The sequence below is a fragment of the Passer montanus genome, unplaced genomic scaffold, assembly GCF_014805655.1.
Source record: "Passer montanus isolate IOZ18808 unplaced genomic scaffold, ASM1480565v1 scaffold23, whole genome shotgun sequence".
Taxonomy (NCBI): Eukaryota; Metazoa; Chordata; class Aves; order Passeriformes; family Passeridae; genus Passer; species Passer montanus.
This window is the reverse complement of record NW_024366926.1, coordinates 1400754-1424206: the sequence shown is the minus strand read 5'-3', so window position 1 is coordinate 1424206 and position 23453 is coordinate 1400754. Positions and strand designations below refer to the sequence as shown.

The following is a 23453-nucleotide window of genomic DNA, read 5'->3' as shown; positions in this document are numbered from 1 at the left end:
TGATGCCTATTGATTTTTGCCTTTTTTTGTTTTATATATTCTCTGCATTTTTTACACATATACTTGTAACTCAGTAGTCTATGTATATTTAAATTTTTTTCCCCCTGGGACTTCCAAATTCTATTCAGGGCCCCCTAAAATCCATCCAGGACCCCCTGACCTCCCCCGCCATCAATCCCTCCAAAACTGCCCCAAGACACTCCAACCACAAATTCCAATAAAAAGTTTGGGGAAGTGACATTGGGGTGGAATCCTCAGGAATTTGGGGGTTGCAGGGTAGGATTTGGGGATCCCAGTGGGGTTGGGGGAATGGAGATCCCATTTTTGTTGCCTTTGACAAAGGGAGAAAATTTCTCCATGTATTTCTGGTTGGTCTCGGCCACTTTCTTTGCGGCCGCCTGCAGGTTCACAATCTCCAAACCCTACAGGGGGTGAAGGCTACGCTCGAGGCCGTGCCTGAGCCGCATCTCAGTCCCGGATCATGGATTTTCCCCCGTGGATGACCCTCTGCAGGGCTTTCCTGATCTGGGCCTTGGTGGCCTCGTTGACCAGGCCCTGGCACAGGTGGCCACTGCTGGCCTTGCCCAGGTGGCCCAGATGAGGTCCTCCTTGGTAGACGTCCTCCTCGATCTCCCCAGAGCTCATCCTGTTGGCCTGTTTGTGCATCTCTGTCAGCCCCAAGCGTTCCTTCATCTTCCGCTACCGCTGGCCCTTTCTCTTCTCCCTCAGCCCGTCCAGTGGCGCTGGCAGCGGCTTCACCGGGGCAGGCTCCTGCATTTGTTGAACTTGCGCTCGATCTCCTCCCTCAGTTCATAGCCAGCCTTTCCACCTGCTCTCATGGAAGCTGTCCCCCCTGGCTGCCACCGTGCACTTGGCCACCACAAGCCATGCCACTTTCCTCCTCAAATCCAGTGTCAGGGCCTGGGCAATGTCATTGTGGTGTTGAAGCCGGTGAGGGGCAGGATGGAGCTGGAGGAGAAGGCCCCGGCAGGAGGGTGTTGCAGGCTGGCAGCTTGGACAGCAGGGTCAGGCTCCCTGCCACCCCCCTGACCTTGGCAGCCACGGAGGCCCTGAGGATGAGGGAGAGGTTGGGGGTGATGAAGGACACGCAGGACTCCCTGTACTCGTAGATGCACAGCTTGGCCCTGCTCAGTGCCAGCGCCATGTCACAAGCACCCTCAATCCTGCCCAGCTCCTCCTCTGACAGCTGCTGCCCTGCCTTGCCACCACACTGACCACCATGATGGTGGTGTTGGTCAAGATCTGCTGCACATTCTTGTTTTTATCCAGGGAATTCTCCAATTCCTTGATGATTCGGATGTAATCCAGGGCATTGGGCACCAGCGACTCCAGCTCCGGGGACTGTTTGGAATATTTGTCTGGGCTATGTGTGGATTAAAATTATTTTTGTTGCATGTTCTGGCCAGAAAAAGTAATGCCTTGATTCTTTAACATTAAAAATATTGTTGGAGGGCTCTTGATTTTCCTGCAGTTTGTGACACTAGGAAGGTACAGCCTTCCCAAACAGCCACATGTTTCCTCCTTGAACCTGTTACTTTACCCCAAAGTTCAGGCTTGTGTAGACCCTTGTCTGTTTCAGGAGCCAAGGTCTCTGGCTCTGCAACAAACCTGCTGCTCAAAGTTAATAGAGAAGCTAAGACCCATATATTCAACTGTCAAATTGTTTATAAAGACATTAGCTTTCCTCTCACTTCTGACTGCATCACCCCGTGTGCTCCTAATTGGTGGGTTTTGACAATTATGCTAATTCACCAAACTTGTAAAACTGTGTGCACTCCTCTGAGGGGTGGACTTTTGTGGACATTTGTCCATAACTGCCTCCAGAGGCCTCCAATGAAGACCAGATTCTATATTACCTCCTACACTAATATTACCCTGAAAGTGTGTGTTGTTTCATTTCTAGGTTGAAAAAGGTATCAGGTGCAGAAACTTTCCCAGCAGAGACCTGGGAGACACTTGGTTCTGTCCATTTGAGATACAGGCTCTGCGATGTATGACAATTGGGCATCTTACTGAAAGCTGATGGAATTAGGAGCTAAATGAGCTTTTGGAAAGTTAATTCATTAATAACACATTTTCTGAGTAGTTAATGCAAGTGGATTGAATAATGTGTAAGGGTGGCATGACTAGCCCTTAACTAAAATAGCCGTGGGGAAAGGCAGTATTTATAGCCATGATCTGAGGGTTTCATTCTCCAGTTGCCTCTGTATTCCAAATTATTCCTTGAAGACCTTCTGAAAGCAGCTGTTGAGGGAAGGATGAATGTTTCCAAACCTGTGCTATGCAAGAGATTCTTAGGCTGCCTCAGCTGACTTCCACTTAGTTGTCACTGTGGTCTCAAGCAGACTTGGCACAGGATATGGGTGGCTGATGGGAAAAGGCAGCACATCTGTCTTCTGCTGACTTTAACCCTTGAAGCTGTTTGTTTTTGGTGGAATGTGAGACCCCCGGCACATCAAATCTGTTTGCTTTCCCAGAACACAGGAAAGCTGGCTCCCTGGCACTTGTTATGGTTTCATTAGCATCTGAGATTTTTATGGGGCAGAACATTTTGTGCTGTTTTTGCTGCCACTTGATATCCTGGTGATGGGACTGAAAAAGCCCTGTTTGTGTGCACATGTCCAGTCCTAAACAGGGATTACAGGGATTGCAAGGATTATTTCCTTCCACATGGTAACTGTCTACTAAGAAACACCTATCAAAAGGAGCACTGGTGTAAACATTCACCACCTCTCCAATGTTCTACCCGTGTAGCTGTCTGGGGTTTCTCTCTAAAGCAGGCAGAGCTGCTGCTGGAATAACATCCAGGCTTCTCCCTGGTCCTTCAAGAGGATTTACTGTAGTCTCCCTCCCAAACAGAGGTCAGACCAAGTGAAATCCACAAAAGGATTATTAACGACACCTGCCAGGACAGAGCAGAAGAATAGGGGAGACAAAAGGCCACAAAATCCCCTCACATGAACTTGTCAGGCCCGTGAATGAAACAGCTCAGCCTCCTGACACTTCTGTGCCCAAATGCAATGTTTTCAGTTGTTCCAGCTTCCTGGAATAGCTGCATGACACAGTGACCATAGAGATGACCTCTGTCTGGATTCCCAGAGGGCCCATAAAAAAAAAAGCAGACCTGGTGGGAGATGGTTTATAGGACTTTTGGCTGGTGAGCTCATCAGGTGAAGAGCTGGAGGACTGGAGGTGGCTGCCACCCACTGTTCATCTTCTGCCTGAAGACTTCCACATCAGCTGTCATGGGAGCACTCTAAAGCTCAGAGCTTTTTTTTGACTGTGCTAATTCAAAGTTGCTTGACCACTGTATGCTGTGCATTGAAAACTGCTGTATACCAGTTCAGGGACTTGTTTTTTGGCTGGAGTTTCAGATCTGTTTGCTTGCAAGGGATACAAATTCTGAAAACAAAGAATATGAAATGATGCATAGTGCCTTTCAGGCACAGATACCTTTTCACTGTAGGTAAGAGCAGGTTATAGAAGGGAAGGGGATTTAAGGCTAGGGTATTTCAGGTTACACAACCAGCTCTAGATTAAATGTCTCATGCATGTTTTGGCAAAAAAAAAAAAAAAAATCAAGCATTGCTGCTCTTTCATTAATTAGTATCTGAGTTTTCTATACCAGTTATGTGTACATTGTTTCAAGTGTAAGTTCACAGATGGGGTTTGTTTGCATTCATTCTCATGCTTGCTCTGTGTCATAATTTTCATACAGTTATAGGAATGAACTTGTTTGAACATTCCTAGTTGAGTGTAAAAAAAAATATTTTCCCATGAGTATCATCTTTTTGGCAAACGCTTATGTGAAAAGGAACTGATGTAGAGACTGTTCTGTGTGCTTGGGAAGATTTTGCTTTGAAATCCCTTCATAATGCAGAAAGAAAATTGTCAGGATCTGTCGTGACACAGAAGGTCTGTGGAAATAGAAACTTCACCCAGCTATCTGGGGTACTGATAAATATTTTCCAAGATTCTTGGGAGTGAAGCTGAAGTTAAGGGCCATCTTTTTCCACAATATCTAAGGAAATCTTGTGACCTATTTGAACAACCAGGGTATGCTTCTTGGTTTTGTATGGGCCAATCACATCTTGTTTTGTGATGATAAGTAACAGGAAAAATTTGATGCTGGTTTCTCGGGATGGAAAGAGTTCTGCCAGGTTCCATTGTTATATGCTAATTTTACTAATGTAGGCACTGTCTTAATGACAGTCATTTTGTGATAATTACTGTGACTGTAGCTGAGCTCTGGTGTGCTTTTGGTTTGTCAGGTAACATCCCACTGAGGGAGAGCTGCATTTTGTCTGGGATCCTGACTGCAGTTTCCCCCACTTTGTTTTCCATCTGAGGTCTGTAGGAGGTCAGTGGGGATGATGGCTGGGAACAAATGAAAGTGTGCCAGCACAGAAAGCTGCAGTGCTGTAATGGAGCATCTGTTGCTGTGATGTGTGAATGCCTGGCATTCTGGGAGCTGGGACACAGATTGTTGCTAGCTCCTTCCCAAGGTTATTTCGGAAGTGCACAGAGCAGCTGGTGAGGTCTGGGGCAGATTGAACTCTCTCATGGCTTCCAAGTGCATGCTGCATTAAAAGTTAAGTACACATCAAGAAGCAGTTTTTCTCTTCTGTAACTTGTTTGGCCTCAACACTAAATCCCTTGGTCACATCTGAATAAATTACATAGTGAGACATACAAAACCAGAAAATAGAAAACTGCAATAAGTTTTGATGGGCTTGGATGATTGTTTTTGAAAGGGGATTGTTGAGCAGAACTAAGTAAAATAATGAGACGTTTATTGGGAGCTAACATTATAGCCAGACATTAACTGCCCTGGAAACAACCTGTAGGATGCAAGGAGAAAAGCTTTCATCAGCCATCACTGCTATCCAACTAGATCACTAATTACATAGTGAGACATACAAAACCAGAAAATAGAAAACTGCAATAAGTTTTGATAGGCTTGGATGATAGTTCTGCTCAACAATCCCCTTTTAAAAACAAAGTAAAATAATGAGACACTTATTGGGAGCTAACATTATACCCAGACATTAACTGCCCTGGAAACAACCTGTAGGATGCAAGGAGAAAAGCTTTCATCAGCCATCACAGCTATCCAACTAGATAACTGAGGATACAGCTTGCCATTCTTCCTACAAAATGCTTACTGCACGCTGTCTGCTAATAAAATGTAGACTATAACATCTTTTTCCCTAACCTTTGATCTGAACTTTTTAGTTGTTTGGTAAACAGACTCGGTATAATGAAATATTAACAGGCAGGAGAAAGTATTGTTCATATGGAAAACAATGTGCCATTGCTACTTGATATACTGTTAGACCTATCTTGTTCCTCTACAACTCAAATGTGGATTAGTTGTTGAAAAGCTATGTGGTCAAGTCATGGAGACAGATGAGTTAGTCAAGTGAAATACAAAAATGAATAGTGACAGCATTTTTCATGGTCTCTGAAGACTCAGCACCTTTGAAACTTGAAATTTCCTGTTTTAGTGTCATGTTTTTATTCAGGTAGAGGAAAATGGATGAGTGTGGTGAGTCACTATGGACACTTGCTGTGCTTAACAAAGAAGTTGCTCATGGATGTCCCCCCTTTGTTGCACTTTCAAATGGCTTGAGAGATTATTATGTCATAAAAAATCTAGAGAGATGAGCAAATCAGGGTGTCTAGGTGTATACAGAAGCAAAATATCACTGCATAAAAGAGGTGAGGCAATCTTTCAGCACTCGTGTGCTGGGTGCTTTTTATTAGTTGCTTATTACACAGCATGTTCTGCTGCCCAGTTTGCTTTGAGGTATATTTGCAGTATGCTATCTAATCCACAAAAGGCTGTTCATGCTGTTCATTCTGTAATGTTGAATATTATCTTATTTGCAATATGATTTTTTTTTTAAATCCTTAGGTTTCCTGTCTTTTGATAGTATCTGTCTGAGCTGTTGCTTGAGGGAATGGAAGGCATCTTGGCTGGTAATTACTCTACAGTAACCAAAACTGAATTTCTCTGTAGGTGTTACATACACACAGCACTGGCCACAGCAGAGCTCGTTTTCCCCATGACATGGTCCTGTAGGCGTTCTTGTATCTGATGGAAGTTCTTACATCCCACTGTTCTCCATTTCCCTGCTGTCTCCATTGAGATCTGTGCTGACTGATAAGAAGCATGAGAATAGTGTGGTGCTGCAAATACTTTTGCAGTAGAACTGTTTTTCACTTTTTCTGTGTCTAGGAGAGAAAGTTCCTTTCAGTACCGTATATAGAAACATCATATGTTCATTTTATGCCAAGGGTTTGTTCTCTCCTAGGTATTTGTGTCTGATTTGAGACATGAGAACTGGATCCCCACATGAGGAATAAGTTGAAAGTACAAACCAAATTTTTCTGTCAGGCTACGTACAGTTTGTAAACCCAACTGAAACATGGTGGTGGTTCTCTGGTGGTTGATGGAGTTTTGTTCACTGCATTTAAATTTTTTCTTTACTTTTTGTTTTTTGCTGCTTTAGGCTCTGTTTCTCCCTGCTCTCCTTGTTCTGAAACCTTACAAATGCCCACAAGTGTTTTTCTATGAATAAATTTTAGGTTTTGGAAAAAGAAAAAAGATGAAGCACAGTTTATTTTTCGTCTTGCTTCTGCTGTAAAGGAAACATAAGCAAAATACACATTTTCAGATCACACAGTAATTGTCAGCATGTGTTGTCCAGCACCTCCTGCAATGAGCACCTCTTTGTCCTTCCATTTGTTCTCAGGGAGTCTCAGGTCTACCTTGCCAGACTGAAACACATTAGGTACATGTGTGATGTGTGAACATTTTTGTATTGATATTCTTCCATAAACTTGGAACTAAAAGAAATGCTGAGGTATTATCAAGTCTCAGAAGAAATTCCTGTGTTGACTTAATGCCATGGTCAGTGACACAAGAAATGTTCCCAGTGTACTTTCCATAAAATTGTGTACTGGATTTCTTTCTGTATGAACATGACAGAAAAGAAGAGGTTTTGTTTGCTAAAGGTCAGAATATATTAAAAACATGCACTGTTTTTGGGGGATTCTTCTTGCTCATGTGCCTTTTTACTGGGTCAGATGTGGGTGGCCTGCGTCGATAAAATCAAATATCTGAGTAGGCTGCTTGTGGACTGCTCAGTAAACAGCTCAAGTACTGTGTCTTGAAGTGCCTCAACACACAGTCATGTAATATTTTTGGCTCAGTATATTGCAAAATCTTTGGTAGTTTCTTTACTGTTTTCCCTAACCATAATGTTAGATCTCTGTAACATTATTGGAAAAAAGTCTGGTGACACTGAAAGTAATTTATGCTCTCTTGATCAACTTGTGTATGAAAACTCCTTAAAGGGCTGTCATAGGCCAGATTATCAGCATATTAATGCAGTGCTCTCCTTCATGACAGTCTTCATTTTATTAGCTGTACTTACATTTTTTGCCTCTCCCCATTCCCTCTGTGTACACAAGATGTTGCAAACAACAGGCAGCTCTATTTTCAGGCACTGAAAAGTTTCACAGTTTACACATTTTTTTTTTCATGGTTAATTTGATGATAATCTGATGGTTTCAGGATAGGTCAAAATACAGGTAACTTGGTAAAGTTACCTTTCTTTGTGAGGGAGGAAAGTACAAAGATGGTGTTTCACGAAAATGTGAGAACGCTTGGAATTACTTTTACATGTATTGGGCATGTCTCTTCTAGTTTATGTTTTGGCTTTGTGGGTTGTTCTTTGTTTGGAGAGTTTTTGTGGTTTTGTTGTTGTTGGTTGTCTGATTTCAGGCACATGGATTTTATAAAACAGGCTGAAATTTGACTTTGAGCTCTGTATTTGACGAGCTGCTCCTACACTGTGACATTAAAACATTGGTGATGAAAGGAGGCATACATTTTCCTTCCTTGTATATCAGCCCAGTACAAGTGCTACCAATTTAAATATTTTAAAAATTAGCTCAACAGTTTACCTACTCTTACTCCTACCTACAGTTGAGATGTTTGATTATCAAGTGTTATCACAAAGCTGAATGAAAATATTCATATATCATCAGTGAAGAACAATCCTGTTGGGTCTTTCACTGCATGCTTCCTTGCCACATTTTTGGGGAGATATTCTGTCTGGCACAGTAGTAGAAGCAGAAAATTGACACTGCAAACTAAGTTTGGTATTCCAGTAGTGTGAACCATGTGACAGAAGAGAACAGGCACACTTCGTGTCTATTCCAGCACCAGCTGGAATTTGTTTGAAACTGATGCAGTTTAAACCAATCCTAAGTGGATTTAGGCACATTGATCTTAAGTGAAGATCAAAACTCCCTGTGTCACACAATGGTAAAGCTGGAACAGTTTATCTAGGTTCTTGTTTGTTTTGTCAGCATGGTGTTTGCAGCTGTTCTTGGTTTTCTTTATCTTATAATAGAGCTCATATTCAGCTGTAACAAACTTGATTCAGTGTGGTTGCTGTCTTTCAATTTTTCTTCCACTCACACCCATTCTTAGGCTGCCTCAGAAGCCTGGGTTAACTGGGGCTGTCTGCAAGGAAGGTTCTGTGAGCTTGAACAGGCAGGGAGAGCCTCCAAGAGGCAGGTGAAAAACATCAACTGAGTTTAAAAAGCTCACAGAAGGCAAAAGTTTGGGCTGAGCCAGTATAAAGCTCAGTCTGGACCAGGATCACATCACAAGAGTTCTGGACACATTTTAGCTTCTAATTTAATGAAAAGTCAAAGAGGAAAAGGAAGTTTTTTTAAATCTTTGTATTAATAAAATTGCTTTGGAAGAATGTACCCTGGAGGTAGCAGCCACCAAGAATTAAAGAATTAAATTAAAAACAAAAACAAGCAAAAACTCAAATCAATTTACCAGTAGATTTGGAATTAAAGCAATGAAACGAACCCAAAAGCCATTATTTTTGATACAAAGTTGTCTGAGCCTTAGGTATGACATAGCTTAGTGTCATCCATGGAAATAAATAGGAAGTATACCTGTTTTCATTATTTGGGAAATGGATGTTATCAGCTCTGATTTTTCAGATTTCTTGTTCAACAAACACTGAGGCAGGAAGCAGGATGAAAATCTGATTTACTGATTAAAGCAGCAATAACCCTCCCCATAGCTGTAATAATAAAGTTCTTTTCTGATTTAAAAGAACAGCATGTTGAAGCACTAAATTTTCCAGATGAAGAAAAGACATTAAAATAAATGAAATTAACTTAGAAGCTTCTGATTTATAGTACCAATAGATACAAAGCTTTAAAAGAATGTCTTGTTCAGAAGCTTAGAATTAGAGTATCAGTTTTATTGTGGGAAACTGTTTCTCTGCAAAACTGAAAAGACAAATTCCTTACTAGTTTTATCATCTATTTATTTTTCCTGTATTGATTCAGAAAAATCAAAGGTTAAAAATCCAGCATTTTATATTTGACAATCTGTGACTCAGCTCAATTAAAAAAAAAACATACATTCAATGAAAAACAGCACTCTAGACTGCCTTTGTTAACACAGAATTCTTAAGAATTGCTGGTTCTTCTTATGCACATACATGAAAATGTATCAGCTGGTATTTACTGTGCTTTCCTTCCTGGGCTTACTGCCCTTCTTGTAGGTGCCAAGCAAGATTAACTTTCCCCACAAGAGAGAAAAAAAAAAAAAAAAAGTTGTGGGGGCAGTAAGGTCAGCTGAACTGTTTGGAAGGAGGAGTGTCATCAGTCTTTTACTAAGGAAATCTGTCTTTAAACTTCACTGCCTTCACAAAGAGCTCCACAGGAAATGTACAGCACCAATTAATGGTATTTAGAAACTATTGCTCTCTGAAGAAATTTTCTGATTTATTTTCCTGTGCAATCAGTTTCTCTATTGTACTTTTTACTACCATGTCTGATTGCTTCAAATGAAACAATCATGTTTTATTCCATTTATTGTGCAGACTTGAGAGTATTTTATGAGCATATAACTTATTATTTCCCTGTCCCTTTAGTTATGTGTATGTGCTACAATAATAAAACCCAAAAAAAATGATATCTGTTAAAATATATTTTGTGTGCTGGATTCCCTGGCATGCAAACTTCTGTGTAATGGAAATAGGGTTAAATATCTTTTTAGTAAAGGACATCTGTGTAGTTGCATGTGTTTTATAAGCAGACCTATTCAGTTCCACTGATGTAGAGATTATACTGTTACAGCAGAATTTTACAGTGTTAAACATTGCTGGCATTTAGCCTGCAGAGGTTTTAATGCAATTTCAGATCTGACTTAAATGTATTTTTTTTTAGAATGTCAAAACAATGTGCAATTTTAAAATCTGAAAATGGTAGTTAGGACACAAAATACCCATTTTCATTTCTAAAAGGATTTACAACTCTGAGGTGCTTTGGTAATTTCTTTTATTCTGTTTTTACAGGTAAAATGACTGCACTAAAAGTCTAATGAAAAAACCTTGATCCATTTCTGTTGTGTAAAGTGACTCCAGTAATAGGAAAATAGAAAAGAAATATTCTACCTAGTTTGTGATGAGCCCAAGTGTACACCTTAATTGTTTAAAACTCAGTGTTACTTGATGACAATGATGTATATTTGCAAAGTCTGCCTCCCTATTAGGATATGAAGAGCACTACTACATTATTTCTTTCTCAGTTGTTTCAGAAACTGAGAATGCTCTGGGATCACAGTACAACTCAGATGCAGATTAGTATCTAGTCTAACTACAATTCAAATGTTTCCCTGGGTTAAGAAAAGCATGAATATGGTTCACATTGGCATAGCCAGAGAACATTCCTGAGTTGTGTGCTCTAGCACCTGAGGGCTGCTTGGTTAGGAGATGCAGGAGAAGTTTTTCAAGAGTAGAAATGCAAATTTTCAGCCTGTTGCCAGCTTTATCTGTAACACTTTGTCTTCTGCACTCTGCTCATTCTGTTCTTATACCTGGAGAGTATTTGGATGTCTCATTTGGTGCAGGTGCTTCATGCCTGAAAATCAATTTTGTGTAAGGCTTTAACTGAGAAAAAGCTTAGGGAGAGGCTGCTTGAGTTTATGCCTGATTTATGTGAGCTGCCCCACAATTGGGAGCACAAGCACCAGCCAAGGGGAGCCTGTTGTGTGCAGTTAAAGTATTTTTTTTTGCTGCCTTCCTACTCTGATAAACTGAAGTAGCTCTGGCTGCTTGTTCATATGCCTCTGCAATTTGGCTCAGTCAAGACTGCCCTTTCTAAAACAGTTCATGATTTAAGCTCCAGATACTGCAGTAAAAAGAAAAACAACTGAACAAGCGAGTGATGGATCCTGAGATGAGATCATTGGGCAAGATAATGAACAACTCCTTTCAGACATGAAATACTACTGTAATTCCAGCAATGTTCTGGCTATCAGAGTTGAGTTACTATTGCCTTGGAGGTTTTGCAATCAGCCTGCTGGAGTGCAGCCTCCTGCCTGCTAAAACGCTCCAGTTAAGCGACTGTCTTGGTGCAGTTATGTTCCTTTGTCAGACACTTGCATTCACTGTAGGCAGAGACATGAGGGCAATGTTCTGTGAGGGCATAATCACAACTGGACAGGCAAGCCAGCACTCACAGGGAAGACCAGCAAATGTGGAAGGGTGAAAAACTCTCTCATGAGTCTGGCTGAGTGGCTGCTTTGTTGCCTATCTCTGGACCTGCTCCAGAACCTCAGTTTTCCTTCCAGAACTGAGAGGTTTAGAACTGGACACAGCACTCTGGGTGTGGCCTCAGCAGTGCCCAGTACAGGGGAACAATCCCTGCCCTGCTCCTGCTGGCCACACTGATTCTGAGACAGGCCAGGGTGCCATTGCCCATCTTGGCCACCTGGGCACAGCGGGCTCATGTTCAGCTGCTGTCAGCCAGCACCCCCAGGTCCTTTTCCACACATCTCTCAGATTGTGGTGCTGCCTGGAGTTGTTGTGACCCAGCTGCAATGTGGCACTTGGTCTTGTGCAGCCTCATGCTGTTGGCCTCAGCCCATGGAGCCAGCCTGTCCACATCCCTCTGCAAAGCCTTCCTACTCTCCAACAGACAGACATTCCCACCCAGCCTGGTGCCATCTGCAAATTTGCTAATAGTTGATTCAATCCTCTCACCCAGATCATCATTAAAGATATTAAACAGGACAAGAAATACTGGACACAAGAACAGTGAAAACTGTTCAAGACAAGACACAAGAAACTCTTTGGTCTTGTGCAATCTGTTGAACCTCCAGGTTTATCAGTGAAAAATCTGTGTTTGAAATGCTCATTTTTCCTCACCTAGAGAACCATTGCTTTACATACCTTGTATTTTGTGCTTGTACTTTGGCGCTGTGGGATCCTGTAACTGGAGCCCTCATCAACTCTAAAGTAGCAACCATTTTCTGTGTATGTGGTGAAGTAAGATGAAAAAAATCACACTGCTAATTTGGACAAGGTTGAGGAAAATAGGTTATTCTCAAATTGTTTTAACTAGTGAAACTGCTGTTTTTTGACTGCGTGCTTTGGATGAAGGACAAACAGTAGTTGGTGGGGCCAGGCCAGGCCTGTAATAGAGTCATGGAATATCTCAAGTTGGAAGGGTCCCATAAGGATCATCAAGTCCAATTCCCTGCTCCTCACAGGACTATTTAAAACTAAACCATATGACTAAGAGCATCATCCAGACACTCCTTGGGCTCTGTCAGGCTTGGTGCCATGACCACTTCTCTGGGGGACCTGTTTCACTGACCACTCACTTTCTCACTGGACCACTCTCTCAGAATCTTTTCCTGATGTCCAGTCTGAACTCCCAGGCTCAGCAAATGTTTGAGCAAAGCAACTGTTAAGACATATATTTGACGCAATCTAAAACACTCCTGTGGGTAGCAGATATACCTGCTGGGCCTCAGAAATTTGTCTAGCTATGCTTGTTCATGTCTGCCTTCTCTTCACCAAGTACTGCCACTTGCTGTGTTTTCTTTTAGAACAAGTTTATTGGTAAATATTTCCTCTCTGATGAAAGAGTTTAGTGATGACTGGATGTTGCTTAGTTTTTCTTCTCAGTATGCCTTACCAAATCTTTCAGCTCTATGTTGTTTCCACTGTATTCTACTGTTAATATAGTTCTTGTGCAAGATGGTATTTTTTTCACCAGTAATTTGCTGACCCTTTTCCCAGTATCTCCTAATTTTTCTCATGGACTACACTTCAGAGACTGCAGGAAATTCCTAATTATGGTTAGGCATAGCATTGAGCAGATCCTTAGAAGCTTCCAGGGTCAGCTCGGATGATTTTCAACCATGCTCTGAAACATTTTTTACATTTTCAGTCTTCAATTTTTTGAAGTTACTTGTGCTTGCTTTGTTATGTAGATTAAAGAGCAACATGGATGCAAGAGCACTGATTATTTCTGTAATAGGGATAGGACAAGTAATTTTGAAAACAAAATGAAGTAAGCAGTTCAGGCATCCATGATGCAGGTCTACCTAAAGCCATTTGCTTGTGTGAATGCCAGTCTTAGTGTGGCACTTTGCAAAGGAGAAATCAGAAGAAAACAATTCAAAATACTTCAGTGAATTCTAGATCTGTGTTTTACTACATCTTTTCAGAACTATGGATGATGTGGCCTCCAGCTTGCTGAGGCACAAAGGTACTACTAATTACTGAGGAAAAGAAATGTCAGTGTGTTGTTGTGAGCTAGCATGGCTTTCTAGAAGTAATGTTTGAACTGTAGGTTCTTTTAAAAAGATTTGGTTTACCCTTCTCTTTCTTGAAAGCTGAGGGAAACCTTTACCTCTTTGGAGACACTGATACAAAGGGGATTCAGGCTGTGGCTCTGATGTTGGTGTTTGGTCAGTTTTCTTACAGTGAAGATTGCAGTACAGTTAATAATTAGTACAGATTAAAAAAAATCCAAAATTTTACACAGATGATCATTGAACACTGCTTTTGCAGAGCACAGCTTAAGATGTGTTCTGTAGTTCCGCTCTCTTTGTGTGAGTTTTCTGGTCTGTCTGACCCTTCTGCAGTCCCTCAGCTCAAAATGGTCAGCACATGGATTCTGTGGGTGAAGTCAAGCAGATGAATGGCACTATTGCATTCATACCTGTGCCAGCAGCTCAGCTGAACTACCAGGCATCAGTATCAGCCCTTAAAAGCAGAGCTCTGGAGGTGCTCTGTGTGATGGAGCTGCTGATGGAGGGAGGTTTTCATGCTGTAGAAGAAATGGATCATAAAAATTACATGTGACAGCCAGTAGAGAAACTCTGCTATTGCAGAGGCCCTGTGCAAGGCTGAGTAATGCTGAATAACACTGGTGAAATATTGCTCTGATACAAAAGAGAGGCCTGGAGGCTGATCTTGCAGATACTTGTCTGTATATTCTTTTTAATACAAAGAGGTAATTTATCAGCAGGAGTAGCTTCAAATGTAGCTAGGAAAGCTCTGCAACAAATGGCCCAGAATCAGAATGTGTTGATGTGAACGTGTGCATGGAGTTTACTCTAATTAGCAAACACAAAGTGTAGCATGTTAGTGCAATTATTGCCTATAAAAGAAACCACGGCCATTGATTTTTTTTTTGGTTGTTGTTGTTTTTTTTTACTATCTGAAAGGTGGGGACATAACTTGAGCTATTGTTTTGTTAATACCTGTGAAAACCAAGACCGAGCATATAATAAATGAGAAAGATTTTGAGGGAATTTTGCCAATGTTGTCTGTTTCTTGGAAAATGGTAAAGAAGGAGTACGTTTACCCTTTTTTGGTAAGGGCCTTTGGGCTGGGAGGAAAATTAGCTGTAATTTTCCATTAAACATTGCTTGAAATTGGAAGAGGAAAGAAAATGGAGAATCCTAACATCAAGGAATGCCCAGACCACATTATGCAGACTGCAAAGTTCTTAGGTTACTTTAGGTCATAAAGGGTTATTAAAAATTCTAAGTAAACCCCCTAAAACCAGCTACTGGAACAGGCTTACTGCTGTGTTCCCACTGATAAGGCAATTTCCATTGTAGGAACCTGTACTAATTAAAGGTGAAAGGCACTGTGCTTTTAGGGGAGCTTAAATGAGATCCCTTACAGAAGAACTCTGAATAAGATGGTAATGATGGATCCAGAAACACAGAGATGAAGAACAGGTGGAAACACTTTTGATGGGTGTCTGAAATATTAGATCATTGTTGTAAGGAAAAAAAGTGTGGGGAGGAGTATCTGTGGAAGAAAGATTTTGTGCATTTAACAAATAACAATTTCTATGTCACTCTGAGTAAGGGATTTTTATCCTAGCTAAGGCAAACTTTTAAATTGCTGTCAATGCTATCAGAAATATGATTTTTTGGCTCCTCAGTTAAAAGCTGTGCCAAATGTTCTTCCTGACCATTACACCTTTGGTGTTTGGCAGAGCAGAGCTCGTGTACTGTTCCAGTTGCACAACAGCCCTGGACTCCAAGATCCTATTTTAATTTTCTTCAAGCTTTGAACTGAATGTTCAGAGTGAACAGGATGCTGAACCCATTGCCATCAAGTAAATGGACAACCAAATTATGTCCAGAACATAATTACACTGCTATAACATATGCTTTTATTTTAAGAATGGCCTTTTACATGTACTGGTCCTGTCATGACACAGACAGAAGAGAACCTTATCTGAAAAGTCTGTATGATGCACTGAATTGTTTAATCCATTTTAGAGTGAGGGCACAACTGCCGTGCAGAGCAGTGTTTTAGCATGTGGCACAGAATGTATGAATTGTTTTTACAGTTTCTGTTGTAAGCATTTTGCTTGTTTGTATATCGTCCCAGGGTGGCACATGGCTAAGAGAGCAATATACCTGTCTAGGAAATAACTGTTTCCTATTTCCCAAAACCCCAGAGCAGAAAAATTAAGTCTTTATGAAGAATCATGGCTGAATTTGTATTGGCTTTTAAAGTGGACTTTCCTGTGTGTCTGTAGCAAAAGAATACACTGTGTTGACAGGGTGGCTATAGCATTCAGGAGGAATGCTGAGCTGTTAGGTTGTATAAATGAGGAATGTCTTGCAACAGTTGGCCTTGACAGCCTTACACTTTCTTAAGCGGATTTACAATCATTTAATATTTGCACACCTCCTTTCAACACTTAAAGCATCAGCTTCTCTTTAGTCACTGTAAATCTGGGGCTATTCTTTCAGGAGGAAGCTCACCCCCAAGTGATTTCAGTGACCTGAAATGCTAAGTGAGATGGCTGCACTTTTAATGAGAGGGGTATTTCTTAGTTCATCACCAGCTCTGTCATAAGAGAACATTTGCATTCTTATTTGGCTAACAAGAGTCTCATAATAGCAATTTCCAGATAGAAAAGAGCTGAATGCTGAAGCTCAGCTTTAATTAAGTGTGCTATGTCTAGCTTAGCTTCTCTAACAGGCTTAGATGAAGAAATACCAAATAATTAAAGGGATCAAGTAGAGTAATGACTAGGAGTTATAACAAAGAACCAAGTCTGGTTTCTTTTAATCATGGCATGTTTTTCTTTTTTTTATGTATGGACTTGAACATTTCAGCCATTGTGGCTCAGTTCACTCAGCTGAAAAAAAGAATTATTTTAATGTTTTTGAAGAAGTGAAAAATAGTTGACAGACATGTTACAAGACCTTTTATTAATTTTTTTTTTTAGGGATGTTGCCACAGAGGAAAACATGATATAGTGATGGGTATGGGTGAATTTTTGACAGGTTAGCACTTAGATGGTTGCTGCAAGGACAATTACAGTTGCTGTGGGTTTGATCACAAAGAAATCTGGAAATTTGTTATGGTTCTGTGACAATGCAAATTGTGGTAACATGTTACCAGAACTCTCTCATGCTGTAGTTTTCACAGTCACTCATTCATAGCACAGTTGAAAATTACAAAAAAAAGTAAAACAAAAACCTCCAAATGAATGTCAGTTGTAGCTAAAAGCGTCATTGAAATGCTACAATTCCCAAGAATTTAGAGACCATGGAGCAACACCATGATTTGATTCAGACATTTCCAGACTCTGGACAGTGGATTGAGTCCAATCTTTTTTCTTTGTTATCCAAATTTTAATTTCATGCTTTGTAAATTTGCTGTGAGATGCTAATTGTTACCTTGTGGTCAGCTTTGGACCAGCTCCGAAAGTGCTGTGGTCCCAATGGTTTGCATAAAACATAATGGAGCATAAAACATACTCCAGTGTTTTTTTCCAGCAAACTGAGTTCTTGCATGGAACATGTTTGCATGCTAGTTCTCCCACTGTATTACTGTCTTCTAAGCAAAAAATTCCCAAAGGAAAGCCGCGCTTCAAAGAAGTTGAGCAAGGGGAGATGAAACACAGATGCTATTGTACGTCAAGATTCCATTTAAAAAGTACACCACCATCAAGAGAAATTCAGCAGCATGGATTGAGCCCTTCTCTTATTTTTCCATCCTCCTGGTTGTGAAATAATTGCAGTAGCTATTTAAATACGTACCATGTCTTTCTATCATGTCCTGAGGAGATTCTAGAAGGGTAAGAAACAGAGGGATAGTCCAGAGGAAAATGAACAATGGAACAGCACAGGGGGAAGTCACTGTCTACTTAATTTCATTCTGCTGCAAACTGTTGATGGCCTTATAGTTTGACAACAATGACAGGGCTGTCATCAGTCCCCACTGTCAAACCTTAGACTTGTGCTTTAACTGGTTCACCACTGGCAACATAAACAGGAGATTGTGATCAATTAATGTGTTATGTCTTGTGACAAAGCTGAGGTACACAGAACACTCTGCAATTGTACAAACAATCATGGAAAATATAACGAAAAGGATCCCAGATGAAAACGAGGGCATGTTTTTTATTTGTTTAAGAGTTAATTGTAGGTTTTTTTTAAGTTAACTTGTGTGTGGCTGAATTTAAATGCCCTTACACATCAGTAATTTGTTCAATTTATGGATCTGAAATACTTAGTTATTTGTGGAGTTTGGACCAGCATCTTTCTAGTGATAGAAAGGGAAACTCTGGTGTGAGGTTTTTCAGCACCTCGGGCTGTAATTGTCACCGATGTGTGTTCTCATTTAATGAGGCATTCTGTACTCTATCACAGAAATGGGAGACTTGTGCACAGTTTGTACACTGAAATAATTGTCAAACGTGTTCATGCTTGGCAGCTGAATGTTAACTAGTGCTGACCTGTGCTATGAAGCAAACAGCTGGCTTTGCTTGACATGCTGGAAAAGAATATATTTTTGTTCAGGTTCAGAGGTATCAATTAAGTGTTGGAAATGTGCTTGAGGCTATGAAATGGCCACTTTGATCCAGGATTCCTTCTTGTTTGGACTTGTTCAAGTAGGGAAGGTTAGTAAGGCCCCTTGTGGAGACTGTCTGAATAGAAATAATTGTATTTTGGACAACAATTATTGTTTTCATCAATACACCTGGTCATTGAGGCATAGGTTTTCACTTAGGTCCATTTCAGTGCTCTTGTCCTTTTTGCTTGATCACTGGATTTATTTCACAAGGCAGAAATGGTAAAATACTTAGAGAAGTGATGTTACACCCTAGAAGCAAGAGTTGTGTGGATAAAGGCAGGAACCAACTGCCCTGAACGTCTCAGGCTGGCCTGGCAATCTTGGGTTTGATGAAAGGGAGGGTGAGAAGAGTTGGGAAATCTTGGGTCTTAGAAAAAATGGTGTGTGATTAAGATTTTGAGAGGCTGTAGGTACGTAAGTTGCATCAGTGACTTACGTGGTTTCCTGGGATTGCTGCTTTAATGCAGCAAATCTGTAATTTCAGGAAAGAAAAATGGGATCTACAGAGAAAAGACCTGAAGAGAGGTGTGAAGGAAAAAAACCAAACATTTAAAGGAGCCAGGTGACATTGTAAGCCACCAGACCATGTCTGAATGCTTTATCATGTCACTAAAAACTCCCCATTTCTAGTTTAGTTTATACGCTTCATGGAAATTGAAAATCTAGCCTTGAAATATATTTAGAAATATCTCGGGATTTATTGTCTGATATTACAGTAATGTTTTTTCCCTGGGCTTGACAAACACCTCCAAAAAAACCCCTTAACCACCTCAAACCACTGAAGGCTTTCCATCCTGTTCTTGTCAGTGAAATAAAAACCTTTTTATTTGACAGGAAAGCTGCTAAGCAAAGGTACCCAAAGCAAATCAATCCTTCCTAAAAATCTGGGAACAAAATAGAATTGGATATTGAACTGTGGCCATCCTGCCCATATTAGGAAATCAATTACAGCTTTTCAGAAGCCAATCTATTTAAAAGTCAATTAAATTGTTTACTTTTCTACCCAGGTCATCTCTTTCCTGTCCATTGCATTCTGTCACAGTTATCACTGGATGCATCTCACTCCATGTTCATAACAAAACGTGTCATACATCATCTCATACACAAAATGTTTGGACTTTCCATTAAAAGTCAACAGCCAATATAAAATGCATGCTTGCTTTCAGCCTGCAAAGAATATAAACAGTTCTTATTTGACAATAATATTCACAAGGCAACAGAATTACTGACTCTCAGCCTGTACCATCAAGGAGCAGCCACAAAATACTTGTAAAATGAGACTGTGGACTAAAATTATCTAACAGTATATTGCAAGATAAAGATCTGGTGAGTTTGCCTTATGACCTCGTGAAGTTTTCCTGTGGACTGTTCGTGGCAATGTGAATGCTAATGGCTGTCTTTTCAGCTTTGAATGACAAAGGTAAAGCAAGGACAAAAAGCTCTTCCCTCATTCTGCTAAAAAGATTTTCATGCTCTGTGATGTCACTGTAGTTTGGTTTGCTTTTTCTTCCCTAGGAAATGTCCAACTGATTAATGTAATTACATTTTACTAAAATCAACTGTGATTCACTCGTATTAGATTTTCGCTTTGCTACTTCATCATATGAAGCCAAAGCTTATAATTCACCCACTCAGTTATTCTCTTTACCAGTCCTGTATTTCTTATCCTGATGATGACACATGTTCAGGGTAATTAATAGAAACATTTCCTGGTACAGAGAAAGGTCTGCAGGTGGTGTGCGAGAGCACTTAACCTTTGAGTTCATTGGAGACAGGGTGATGGATAAAGCGATTTAGAACACTTTTAAAGTAGTATTGAAGCAGCAGTGCAGTGCATTTTGGCAGGCAATAGTAGGCCTATGTAGGAGTGCATATCTGACTGAGCACTAGTACAATGATTCTGCTTTCTCCTCTAAACCCTGATTTGTGTCGTGGATATCCATTTCCTCTTTGGGAGCCCCTTCCTATGTCCCTTTTGCCAGTATCATTTTAATATCAGGGTGTTGTTGCAGGTAGATGCCCAGAGATTAGTCAGTGCAGCACTGGTGTATTTTAGTAGGGTTTTTATTACCCTGCTGCAGCATTTAGATGGTTCATAGGCTTTGAAGGAGTTTAGTTACTGAGACCATTTCTTATTTGCTCTTTTGAGACTGTTTACCCCACAAAGTGGGACCAATACTGCGTTACTTTTTATTTCCCTTTTCCAGGCCATCTACATAGCACCAAATATGGAAAAAAATTAGTTGTCTCTGATTTTTATGCTCTGGGTAAAAGTTGGCAAGACATTATTTACTTGTGCTCCATACAGTTGAAGATGCGTTGCCTGATCTGTCGAGATGGGATTCACAGTCCAAATTCCTCTTTACTTTGCTTCCAGTGCAATGAGTGGGTGACTTCATCCTGTTTCCCTGCAGCAAAAAATACAGAAAATAAAATCTTATGCCAGAATCTTTGAGAACTAAGCCTGGGTATCCTATAGTTATGTTATGCATATAAGGTTTTTGTTGCTTCCTAATGGAAGCACGACATGACGGGCATTGTAGCAACAGAGAGTCATTGTCCTGGAGAGCTTAAGTTGAAACAGATGTGCTAGAAGTGGGGGAGGAAGAAGAAAGACATAGAATAGCAGCATGGGTTTCCCAGATCTGCTTGGCTGGCAGAAACTTGGACTAGAACTCAAATCTCAAGGCCCCTAGCTCATTGCTTTTTTTGGGCTGGATCCTGCTCTCTGTTTATACCCCTCATGACATCTGTCTCATTTTTGAGACTTGCCAGGTAGGTTGAAGAAAAAAATTAAGGAGACATTACCACTGCAGTATCCCTAAGTTCCCAAAACCACAATTACATTTTTTTTTTGAAGGGGAGAAGTAACAGTGGTTTTTTGTTTGGTGTTTTTATTTTTTTTTAAGCATCCAGTTTTGCTGAAATATTCCAGTTATAGGATTGACTATGTATGACTTGTATGCAAGCATCAGGTAGGAATGGTTTTACAGTCAGGGTTGAGTTTTCCTACCCTGAATTTTTCAGCTCTGTTACCACATTAGCAGTGTAGCAATTTGCTGGGAGTGGCGGGGAAGCCAGTCACAAGAGTGCTGCATTTTCTGTTGCTTCTGGTCCCCAAGGTCTGGCAAGCAGGAAGGCTCGAGTTGCTACAAAGCCCTGGTCTGTGTTTGACAGCTTGGTTCTGGCTGAGAGCTGGCAAGGGTTTTGGCAGCCTCTCTGAAAGGGATTTGAATCCCACTGTGGGCTTAATGGCAGATGCAGTGTGATCCAGTTCCTCAGAAAGTTTCTTTCCTTGTGTAACCAATTACATTTTCTTCCTACTCCACAGTCTGTATTGTTTGATCACAATTAGATGGGTGATGGGGGCTTGGGTGGGCAAGGAGAACTTGGGTGAAATAGGGCTCAGTAAGTATTATCATCCCACAGCTCCTCCTCTGTCACTTAAAGGGACTAGTCTGTCATTTATTTGTGGCTGATGGCAAAAGTTTTACCTCAGATTCACAAAATACAGCCTCACAGACCTGTATTGTAACATCCTAGCCTGGGGCAGGGGGAAAGAGTTACCAGGAAAAATAATGAAAAAGAGGATAATCTTTTAACTTGTTAGTGCTTGGAATTTCCTGTGAAAAGCTTGGTGTAGATGAGGCATATGGTGCTATTTCCTCTATCAGCCATCATCTGCATGGAAAATGCTTCTTGCAGGTCTCCTTGTGCATGGACAATTTCTGTTTGCTGCTGCATAAAAATCTTCCAAAACTGCTTCTCCCTAAATGGAGATAAACAGACCTCTAGTAGCAAAGATACAGGATCAGAAAAGACACATGAGGTTGCAGAGGTGGTCAGACAGATAAGGAAAGGAAACCTGAAGGTACTTTCTGAAGTGCAATTTCTGCTTAGTATTATTTATCTGGTTGTTTAGTCTCACTTGCTAGCTGTTGGGATTTAGTATGCATTCTTATCCCTTAGCTTCTGTTCCCCCATACCTGATACAGACAGTGATGCACAGTGTGAGGCAGGTGTGACTCACTGGGAGCCTCTGCCAGATCACTCCCTTGTTTTTCAGCATTTGCTGTAGAGTCTAAATGCTGGAATTGTGTGTTGGGTTAGAAATGTTCCTGTCTTCAAAGAGTGGAAGGTGTCAGCTTCCCTCACAATGAGAAAAACTGCATGACCAAGGCCTTCTGGGAGCAGCTGTGAGTTTCTTAATTCTGGAGATACCAGGTGTGATCTCAGTTTTGCCATTTGTGGATCTGGATGTCTGCCACAGGAGCCTTCTTCCACAGCACCGAAGAAGCTGGGGGGCAGCAAGTGTTGACTGTTGTAGTTTGCTTGTGAGGGACAAAAAGTAATCTCAGTCCTTGCAGTGTGTACTGCAAAATTAAGATTAAATTAAAAAGAAAAAACCCAACATAACTTGTATGCCAGGTCCTTTATATATGTATTTAATACAAAATTCACCAGGTTAAATTGCATGATGAAATAGTGGGGCCAAAAATTTAGGGATCTGTTTGTCATCTGTCCTGGATTATACTGCATGAAATAGTAATCCCCACTTTTTGTGACTTTAAAGCGTTATTCTGAGTAATTAAGGAAAGGAAGCATTTTTTCTTCTAGAAGAAATAACCTTAATTACCTCATTGTTACAAGAAGTGACCCATTTCATTTCTGTGGCTGCTTGCCTAGAGGAGGTCTTTTGCCATGACACTTTGATAAAATCTCTGGATTGAAAAACCTTGAGTACACAGGTCATCAGGCATACATTAGGTTCTGGAAAATACTCATAAAACTAAATGAGGCGTGTGGAGATGAGTGCAGCAGCCTTTATTGCCACGATTAGGTATCCAGTCATGTTGCTTCGTTTGACTCTGATTTCATGTAGCCTCTGCTCATGGCATCACCTCCACTCACTGCACCTATTGTGTGTCATGTTGAGAAAATTGCAACAGAGGCTTAAGATAGACCTCTGCGGCAAGCAGAATACAGATTCTTTAAAATATTCAAATGTAAAAATCTTGTTCTTGTTGGCAGGGTTATTCTTGGGTAAAAGGCCTTGATGAAGAGGGGAAGAGGATCTCTTTCTAAAGGGAAAAAGAACAGATCACAATGGTATTGCAAGAAAAGCCCAAGAGCTAGTTGAGGGTTTTTTCTGCTGAAAGGTTTTTATTAAGCACCTGGAAGGCATGAAAT

General features: G+C 40.7%; 1 protein-coding gene and 1 pseudogene across 1 annotated transcript in view; one reads left to right on the top strand and one right to left on the bottom strand.

The window, feature by feature from the left end:
• ARHGAP24 (Rho GTPase activating protein 24) overlaps positions 1–23453 on the top strand; it is a 245854-nt gene that overhangs the window by 29016 nt on the left and 193385 nt on the right. The gene's annotated exons all lie outside the window — the stretch shown is intronic.
• On the bottom strand, positions 255–12379 carry LOC120502844 (annotated as a pseudogene).